This window comes from Eulemur rufifrons, chromosome 9 (genome assembly GCF_041146395.1).
Source record: "Eulemur rufifrons isolate Redbay chromosome 9, OSU_ERuf_1, whole genome shotgun sequence".
In the NCBI taxonomy this organism is placed as follows: domain Eukaryota; kingdom Metazoa; phylum Chordata; class Mammalia; order Primates; family Lemuridae; genus Eulemur; species Eulemur rufifrons.
Genome location: NC_090991.1, coordinates 2325415 through 2333508, shown reverse-complemented (window position 1 = coordinate 2333508; position 8094 = coordinate 2325415). Strand labels below are relative to the sequence as shown.

Genomic DNA, 8094 nt, shown 5'->3' with positions numbered 1-8094 from the left:
CCCCCAAGTATATAAGTTCCTTCAGTGGCATTATTTCCAGGTCTTATTGCTGCTTGAAAGAATTGTCTTTGTTTTTGCTTTTCATCTTTTAATTTCTGCAATACAACCTTTCACGACTCTCCCTCTAATTTAAAATATGTGTGGTCATTACGAGTGTTATAATTTTCATGAGCAATGAATTTCTTTAAGGTTGATATTGCCGTATCACAAACCAAGAAAACCATCTTACCTTTAGCAGAAACATGACAATATTCCCAATCCTCATTAAAAAAAACTGTTTTCGTCCTTCAGCATTCTCTTAGTCTTCTTTGACATGATGGGCTGTTAAGCAGACAGAATTAATAAATACTGTCAAACTGTGCAAGTATTCACAAATTCCACTTCAAACAGAAACACAGTGCACTGGCATCAAAAGCTGATAACAGACTGGTGTACTTGACCCCCATGAACTCTCGCCAACCAGCTTCTTGCGGTAGTGGCACCAGTCAGGTGGGGAAAGTTAGAACTGAAGTGTGAGCATAGGAGCCGTCAATTTAGCCCTCATGGCTACAATGTTCTAATTGGGCCGGTCAATCTGGGAGGATTATTTCATTGAAATTTGTTTTATTCTTTGGTATTTTAAATATGTTCATTTTAAAAATAAAATAAAAATATAAAAGATGAACAAAATATATTAATTAAAATAAAAGGATTGTTCCACAGGTTCCCCACCCTGGTCTAGACTCTGCTATTACAAAAGGATTCAGATCACATTCTTCTCTTGCTTTCCAGGGAAGTTTGACAGAAAACAGCTGTTTTCACTGTGGTTTAACCCATTTCCACAGCCCTGTCATTTGGTTTGTTAGAACACTCCCCTCTTCCTCCTCAGTCTGAATTAACCAAGGAAACAGAGAGAGGGCCACATCCCTACACTAGAATGTAGATTATTTTCTATGTACTGTGATTTGTGGGGCCCTGCAGGGACTTCTTTGAGGAAGGGATGGTGTCCAATTATGGCTTGAACAGGAATTCAAATATTTGTTCCCTTCCCATTCACCATATCCCTTTGAGGTTTTCCTGGTCAGCTTTGTGTAGACATTTACACAATCTAGAGTTTTCATTTCTGGACATCCTGGTTTTTGAGAATGACCATGTCTAGTGACTGCATTGCAGTGGTAACGGTGTTTAGGCTACCTGGGTGTCGTCAGCAGTCATGGCCAAGAATTCTCTTCCCCTCCCCCTAGAAGGGCTGCCTTGATTATGGGGAGTTAGTCTTCAAATATAAGATTCTTTTCATTTGTCATTTATTAAATTGGTGCATGTATTTTTAAGCATCTAACAAAAACGATTACCCTTCTTGATGATTATTGCTCCTTTTCTAGGCTATCTATAGAAGTAGGCTTTTAACTGGTTTTTCTGTCTGTCTTTCCCCCACAAGAGATTTTTTTAAAATGCAGAACAGAGCATGTTTACCCTCTGCTTAATTGCATTTGTCACTCACAGGACAGAATTTAATACTTTGAGCATAGGACACAAAACTCTTCACCAGGGGTTGGCAAACTTTTTCTACAGACGGCCAGGGAATAAATATTGTAGGCTTTGTCAGCCAAAAAAAAAACCAAAATCCGAGTAACTGTTCTTAAAGAAAAACTAATAGCCTTTTCTACATTTTACATTTTAAAATGTCAAAAATTATCCTTAGCTTGCAGGCTGTAGGGAAGCAGGCAGAGTACTGGCTTTGGTCCACAGGCCAGAGTTTGCCTATCTCATCCGTCCCATTGCTTCTGTCCACCCTCCTGCTCCCTGCATTTCCTCGGAATTTCCGCCAGCTCCAGGCTGCTTCATGCCCCTCCCTCTGATTCCAGCTGAGGACACCTGTCCTCACCTACAGCGCAGCCTCAGCGTGGCAGGGGGGGTTTCACAACTGCTACCGCCCTGGTGATTCCTCCGCACCCCGCCTGACGCTCTCACATCGCCCTCATCACGCTGGCTGCAAGTCTATTGGCTTGTTTATCTTGTACGTGAAATTCCGAAATCCTTGGGAGCAGAGAGAGATTCTGCATTTCCTCTGAATCCCCCAGGCCAGCCATGGGCCTGGGATGCTGTGAGCAGTCCGCAAAGACCGAGTTGACCTGGCTTTTGTTGTCTGTAAGGAAAATGGGAACCTAAGACTGACAGAAAAATATTTAGGAGGGTAAGTAAAATCTAGAGAGCTGGTGAGTTTGCTTTTTTCTTGCATGTATTTCCTTCCCCCACCCCCTAAATTTTCCCCTAAAACAAACACATTCCTGTGGAAGCTTCATAGCATAAACAGATCCATTCACAGGATCTGGGGTACCGTATCCAACTTAAGGTCAAGGTTAAGGCTTGGTTCCAGTTTCACTGAGTTTGGGTACTCAAAAGAAGTTCTGATTTGATCTGAATTTAGTTTTGTACTTCTTTGTTTTTAATGTAAAATATGCCTGAGCAAATAAGGAAAAAGTCAACTCCTCCACCAGAAAAAAATATAAATGAAGCAGCACAAGGAATTTCAAAATTAATTGACTCTATTTTTTGAGCAGTTCTATGTTTATAGAAGAATTATTATATTATTTTATAGTTGCCTAAGTGGCCAACATTTTATTTTTTCAAGTTTGATAATTTTCTGTGTTGGCAAAAGTTGGTAAAAGGATGAGTCAATAAGAACTCCTGGAGTCTAAACTTAGCAATGTGCATCAAAAGTTCTAAAACTTTTCTCTTTAAGCAAGCAATTCTATCTCTGAGAAATTTTACTTAGGAAAGTATCAAAGGTATTCAGTCAGTTTCATCTTTGACATTGCTTACTACAGCACTATTTATAATAGTGACAGTTTATATCACAAAAATGTATCAATATGCTGAAACATTAGATAAACATCCATCAAAAATATGTAGTAAAATATTTAATAAGTTGAGGACATGCTCATAATATGTCACTATGTTTTTAGAAAGCAAGTTATAAAGCAGAGTAAATATATTTTGTAAAAAATAATTGCTGGGAGATCCTGGGAAAGCGAAATGGAGGGGTGTGTGTCTAACCTATTGGTGTGCAACCTGGCCTACAGCGGGAAGCTAGAGGAGTTGAAGGAGAGGATCCTGGCCGATAAATCCCTGGCTACTAGAACTGACCAGGACAGCAGAACTGCCTTGCATTGGGCATGCTCAGCCGGACATACAGAAATTGTTGAATTCTTGTTGCAGCTTGGCGTGCCAGTGAATGATAAAGATGATGCAGGTTGGTCTCCTCTTCATATTGCTGCTTCTGCTGGCCGGGATGAGATTGTAAAAGCCCTTCTGGGAAAAGGTGCTCAAGTGAATGCTGTCAATCAGAATGGCTGTACTCCCCTACATTATGCAGCTTCCAAAAACAGGCATGAGATTGCTGTCATGTTACTGGAAGGCAGCGCTAATCCAGATGCTAAGGACCATTATGAGGCTACAGCAATGCACCGGGCAGCAGCCAAGGACACTTAGCCTGTGACGAGGAGAGAGTGGAAGAAGCAAAACTGCTGGTATCCCACGGAGCAAGTATTTACATTGAAAATAAAGAAGAAAAGACACCCCTGCAAGTGGCCAAAGGTGGCCTGGGTTTAATACTCAGGAGAATGGTGGAAGGTTAAGCAGCTTGGATTTATTCTTACTTTGTAATACAGTTTTATTATTGTCCCCAGTGTCCTGGAAACTAATGTACTTGTGCATAAGACATCATTTATGACATAGGATGTTTTCTCACCTTCCAAGTCTTATAAACATGTTGACTGTTGTTCCTGCTGAGGTACTTGTTCTAAGCTTACAACTTTCTTTCCAGGCATTAAATTACTGTTGAGGTTGTTCTACTGTTATCATATATTATTCTGTATTGAATCTGGATTGATTTTGAGTATGTGATTCTGTGGCTGTTGTGAATCTTCAGCCCCCTCCCATGCACCTTCTGTCCCCCTCTGAGGCAGAACAACCCCAATAACAGCAGGCCAGTTGTTGTGCCAGATGGTTCTAAGTGGATTCTATAATGTTCTCCTGTACAGTTGAAACACATCCTAACTTGTTTTTCAAGCCTCACTCAGGCCTATGCCAAATATTTCTGTTTTTTCAACCACGAGGTTTAATTTATTTTTGTGATAAGAGGGATGCTTATATATTTTAGTGGACCAAATTTTAAGGTGGAGGGCATGCTCTAAAATAATGAAAAACAATAGCCCATGTATCTACGTATTTCTTTGATGAAGTGTTTCCCTCCAAAAAAGATGTATGATTTTTTAAAAGTACCTACATTGAGTCGTCCTGTATGAAAAAGAATGTCAAGCTTGTTAAAAAGATACATAACAAAAATGTATTTTGATTTGTATTTCAGAAACTAAAAAATAAAAGGTTGAAAGAAAAAAAAAAAAAATAATAATTGCTATCACTATTCCAAGATAGGCGAGATATCCATGAATGAGTGGCTCTCTTGAAAAGGGACAAAGGGTAGCATCGAAAGTGTGATTGTTCCCCTGCTCAGGTTATTCTAAGGGACTGTCTTTGTCCACACGTGATCTTGTTTGCTCCCAGAATATGATTTTCAAGTTCTACCCTGCCTCGCAGCAGGGTAGATTTCCTGATAGCCAGAGGGATCTTGCTGAAAATTTAAATCAGATCATGTCACTTTCCTGCTTCCAATTAGACTTAGAATAAAATCCAGACTCCTTCACATGACCTAAAATGACCTCCCAATTCTGGCTCCTGCCTTCCTGTCGTCTCACACGGCACCTCCCCACTTCCGGGATGCCGGGAACACCGGCTTCCACTCTGTCCCCGCCCGGTGGGCCGGTCGTTCCTAGCGCTGAGAATGCTCTCTGCGTGGCTAGCTCCCTTTAGCCCTTCAGCTCTTAGCTCAAATGTCACCTACTCGGAGAGGCCTTGCCACCTCCCCCCAGTTACTCTCTGTCCCATTACCCTACTTGGTGCCTTCTCAGCGCGGTTGTCTTGTTCAGTCATTGCTCACTTGCATACTGCCTGTTCCTCTAGAATGTCATTTCCGTAGCGCAGGCGCCGTGTCTGTGTCGTTCTCTGCAGGATCCTAGGTGTCTCGTACTACGCCTGGCACATAGAAGCAGCTACATCAATTTTTGTCAAATGAATGGGCAAATTGGGCAAATCCTTTGCTGTGCTCTTTGGAACTCTGGAAAAAGGAAACAGAAGCTCAAGGAATTCTCTTGGACTCCAGCATTTTAAGTTCACGGAGGCAGAGATTCCGGATAAAGCTGTGTCTGCGTAGATGTTCCTGCTGGCCTCTGACCCTCTCTGGCGACACGCACAACCTTCTTCCTCCTGCTCTTCCAGTCCTGGTGGCTTCTCTGCTTCTTTTCTCCTCTGAATCCTGCCCAGCCCTGACAACCTGGCTCAAGTTCTGCCTTGTGGTGCTGTGCACACAGTACCTCCCCAGAAACACACTTCGACTTCCTTAGACTGTCCTCGGGTACATACTAGTGCAGATAAATGAGTGTTGTGAAAAATATTATATCTGAAGGAAGAAGCCTGGCTTTGAGTCCCACCGCTTGGCCACTTTCTGAGTAAACTTGAGCAAATCATTTAATTTCTCTGGGCTCGTTTGTTGAGAACATTGTTTATTGTGAGATCTAAAGGAGATGGCAGGAAAAAGTACCTTGCAAAGCACCCAACACATCACAGATACTAATAGGTGAGTGATTCATTCATCTCAGTCTTTTCTCAGCTGGAGAAAAGCAACAGAGTCCATTTAAGGTGCTTCATCTGTTTCACAGTCTGTGTCTGTTTCCATGGAAAGGCCCGTTTGAGTGTCTGCGAAGAGGAGCAGCTTCTCCCTCACTGTAACCATTTACTGGCCGGGATACCAGAATAAGGTGTCAACAAAGGAGACTCTTCGTGTTTACAGAGCAGCTGTCCATCAGGAGTCCAGGACCCCATACAACACAGTAACAGTGACATAATTGCACTGTGGGGAAGGGATGTGACTGGCAATGAGTGTAACACACTCAGGCTCTTTATAAACAGTTTGATAACTCGTGTTGTTGATAGCGGTTTCCATTGGTCTTTATTATATTTCTGCAAGGGTTGTGCAGATGCTAAGAAAGAGGGGTGCATTCTGGACTTCTTATTTATTGGAAGATCCGTTTGCTCTTGCTTTCTTCTCCTCTTAAATATGTGCTGTCCTGGAACGTGGGAAACAGCCTGATATAGTAGGAAGAGTAAAGAATTTAGAGGAAGATACATTTGTGTCCAAATCAGGCTACAGGCTCGGCACTGCAGGCAGGTTTGTTGACTGCTCTATGATTCCATTCTATGTCTGCCGCATTAAACGTCCACACTCATCTCACATCCTTCTCAGGGACATGTAACATTAAGAATGGGGTACCCTGAACTTGAGACCATTCCTGAAATCTTAAGTGATTCCTAAAGGACAGAGAGCTGATAACTAGGATTCAAAAACAGGAAGTGAGTCTGGCGTTGAATGACTCGCATGAGAGAGCTGATAATTAGGTTGGTCTTCTTGAGCAAGGTGTGCGCGGTTAGAATTAAGTGCAGAAAAAGACAGTAGAGGAATTCATATTTTTAACATCAGCTTAGTATTCTACTGACCTTCCTCTTAGGAGTAGAAATACCACTCTGGGGACTCAATTTCTAAAACGTATTTCCACAAGGGCATTTAGTTTTGACTTTGAAGCCAGTGACCAAAAGGAGACCCAGCTGATTGCATCCTGCCATGCGGCTCACATTCAAACTAAAAGCCTCTTCTCAGAACCATTCTGGTACACAGAATACACCTGGGATGCTTGAAGGGCACCTTGATATTAACTTTCCCAGCCTTTTGCAATGCAGAGATGTGAGCACTATTTGAAGAGCGACCCCCATGACATCAACAGCCAGCCTGTGGTGTGTTGCAGACAAAAAATAAGATGAGCTTGAGTTGCTCATCAAAATGAGAACGTGGGTGGTGCGGGTGACTGTGATAGGCCTGTGATTGGCTGGTGGCACTATTGTTTTCTTAATTACTTTTTGTGTCCTCAAATAGCAGTGGGTGAAAAGATACCCAATAAGGAAACTCTTTTCAGGAGTAAGACAGCAACCTTGAGGGCCTGAACCTCCCCTTGTGTTTAACGGATCCACAGGCACTCGCAGCCACGTAGACCCAGTGGACAGACTGACGGGAGCCTGTGCTGTGGATTTAATTCCCATTGCGATTCTCTGCGGTTCTTTATTTCTGGTGTATCCTCAATTTGCATAATTAACTTTATGGGAAGGCATCCAGACCCCGGCATGGCAGTCACTATTTTTTGCTTACGCAGCGGCCTTCTTCCCTGCCCAGCTCGCACGCCCACTACCCTGTGCACTCTCATTTTCTTCCTCTCCAGTTTTGTTTTAGACTTTGCTTTCCCACATGGGTAGGGAGTGAATCACGATTGGTCTGACCTACCTACGGCAATTCCATCCTCTGTGCCAGAGATTAGTTTAGGCATAGGGAAGGGTGTAAAGTCCAAGGTCTTCAAAGAAGCTCTGGTAAAGGTTTTCCTATCTACCAAATAGAAATGCATGGGAGAAACACCCTGTTCACTTACTGGACATCTTGAGTCTGTATGTGATGCCTGGAGGTGCTGCAGCCATCTTGTGCTCACGAGGGGTGGCAGCCCCAAGAGGCTGAGATGGCAGAGTGGAAATGTAGGAAGCACATAGAACATAGCTGTGCCACTGGATTAAAATTCTCCAGACTGCCCCGAGCCCAGCCTTCCTGCTATGTAAGAGAATAAAGCCCTTATTGCTTATGATACTTTTGTTTGGGTGTTGGTTATTCATCGTTCAAAGCATCCTGATACTGCTAACCTAAGGTAGGCACAGAAATTATTTGTTTGACATAGATAAAGTAAAGCTTCAAAAACACAGCGTATATATTTCCAACATGAATAGGGTAGAAACACCATCCTCCCAGCCACCCTCGTGTTGGTCTGTCTTTCTTGATTTTGGCTGGAGAGAGGCTGTAAGAGGCCGTTGAAGGCCTGAGGGCTGGCATCGGAGCTTGAGTCTGAATCGTGGTTCTACCACGTACTGGCTAAGTGTGTGTCTGCGGTCAGGTTACTTAACTATGAG

The 8094-nt window shown here is 42.8% G+C and overlaps 1 pseudogene; it reads left to right on the top strand.

Moving 5' to 3' along the window:
- The first annotated feature begins 3015 nt into the window (after positions 1–3015).
- LOC138392431 (26S proteasome non-ATPase regulatory subunit 10 pseudogene) lies at positions 3016–3528 on the top strand (annotated as a pseudogene).
- The last annotated feature ends 4566 nt before the right edge of the window (positions 3529–8094 follow it).